The sequence below is a fragment of the Portunus trituberculatus genome, chromosome 42, assembly GCF_017591435.1.
Source record: "Portunus trituberculatus isolate SZX2019 chromosome 42, ASM1759143v1, whole genome shotgun sequence".
Taxonomy (NCBI): domain Eukaryota; kingdom Metazoa; phylum Arthropoda; class Malacostraca; order Decapoda; family Portunidae; genus Portunus; species Portunus trituberculatus.
Genome location: NC_059296.1, coordinates 15,141,938 through 15,144,437, shown reverse-complemented (window position 1 = coordinate 15,144,437; position 2,500 = coordinate 15,141,938).

Genomic DNA, 2,500 nt, shown 5'->3' with positions numbered 1-2,500 from the left:
AAAGCACTATAACCAGAAAAATCACTTGCCCGGCGATCTTGGAATCGGTACGCGCGGTGTGGCTGGCATGTGCCCCAAAGTTTGGCATCCGGTGTAAACACTCCTATTGAAAACACACTGAGGCGATTTTAAGCCCTGCAACTTCATACCGCGTGTGTCAGGTGTCTCGTCTCCGATGTGAAACGGCCTTCATCCTCCTCCTCCCTTCATCATCTTCTTCTTCTTCTTCTTCTTCTTCTTCTTCTTCTTCTTCTTCTTCTTCTTCTTCTTCTTCTTCTTCTTCTTCTTCTTCTTCTTCTTCTTCTTCTTCTTCTTCTTCTTCTTCTTCTTCTTCTTCTTCTTCTTCTTCTTCTTCTTCTTCTTCTTCTTCTTCTTCTTCTTCTTCTTCTTCTTCTTCTTCTTCTTCTTCTTCTTCTTCTTCTTCTTCTTCTTCTTCTTCTTCTTCTTCTTCTTCTTCTTCTTCTTCTTCTTCTTCTTCTTCTTCTTCTTCTTCTTCTTCTTCTTCTTCTTCTTCTTCTTCTTCTTCTTCTTCTTCTTCTTCTTCTTCTTCTTCTTCTTCTTCTTCTTCTTCTTCTTCTTCTTCTTCTCCTCCTCCTCCTCCTCCTCCTCCTCCTCCTCCTCCTCCTCCTCCTCCTCCTCCTCCTCCTCCTCCTCCTCCTCCTGGTCTAATTCAAACTACCATTGTATTTTTTTTTGTATTATTACTTTTACTTTTGTTAATTTCCTTCTCCGCCCTGCCTTGGATGTCGTTGTTGGTTTTAATTCGCTGTGTTTTGGTTGTAAGAGTCCTAATTCGTGTATCACTGTAGTCATCGGCTTGCTAATGAGAGCTCCTCCAGGTGTGCTGATTGCAAGATACTAGTTACCTGTCATTACCTGGTATTTATCCCCTTCCTCCTAGTTTTTGTACTCTTACTCCTCTTCCTCTTCTTCCTTCTCCACTTTGTCTAATTTAGTGCTTTTTCCTTATTTTTATTCTTTTACATTAACTTAATTCGCTTACTCTTGTTTTTCGCATCTTTCTTTACGTAATTATTGTTTTATTTATTTTTTTTCTTCTTAATGTCTATTGCCCTTCTTTTGATTAAAACGCGCTGGTCTAAGGTTACCTCTTATCTTCTAATTTCCTTTTTCCTGTTCTTCTTCTTTCCTTTCTATTGTTGTTGTTCATGAATGTCATCAACATTAAAACCACCATCGTTGCCGGCATTGTCATTATCGTCATCATCATCCTCTTCCTTCTGCTGTAATCATTCAAGCCTATATTTACTTGCAAATTCGTATATTTATGTACAGAATACACGTTGAACAGCCACTTATCAATCTCGTTACTATTGATATTGTATATTCCTTTCGTTTGCGAACTACTGCTGCTACTACTAATTCTACTTCTGTTACTACTGCTGCTGGTTCTGCTGCTGTTTTCGCTACTACTTCTACTACTACTACTACTACTACTACTACTACTATATCTTTTTTTTTTACGGTAAAGCCTATAGCACCTGTAGGCACACTTGAAGAGTGTATGGGAAGCGCTGTTCAGCTTCCGCCCATTAGTGGCGCAGTCAATTTTATTTATACTGGTACCCATATTAGGCCCCATATCACCGCCCAAGCTCATCTTGAGTGTAACCACCTAGAACCTGGGCATCATGGTGATATGTAGGTAACTTTAAACCACTCGACAAATGGCAAAGACTACTACTACTGCTACTGTTATTTCTACTTCTACTTGTGTTTCATTTCACTACTACTACTACTACTAGTACTACTACTACTACTAGCACCTACCACTACTACTACTACTACTACTACTACTAGTACTACTACTACTACTAGTACTACTAATACTATTGCTACTGGCACCGTGTTACTACTACCACTACTACCACTACTACTACTACCACTACTACCACCACAACAACAACAACAACAACAACAACAACAACAACAACAACAACAACCACCACTGCACCACCACCACCACCACACTACTACCATTACACAATTACATTGCTGCTGCACTGCTGTTACCATCCCACCACCACCACCACTATTACCCACTACTACTGCCACTGCTACACACCACCACTGCCACTGCTACTACTGCCACCACCATAACAACATCAACAACAACAACAACAACAACAACAACTACTACTACTACTACTACTACTACTACTATTGCTACTGCTACTGCTGTTACAACAACTACTACTACTACTACTACTACTACTACTACTACTACTACTACTACTACTACTACTACTACTACCGTAACAACATCAACAACAACAACAACAACACCCACTACTACTACTACTATTACTACTACTTCTCCCACCATGAACACCACCACCACCACCGCCACTACCACCACCACCAGGGCAGACAGCACAGTGCAGTTTCCCACGCTAGGCAGGAGTTGGGTTGGGTCAGTCAGGTGGTAGGAAGGTGTAGTGCAGGAAGCAAGTGACCACCTCAAGGAGAGCAGCTAGAA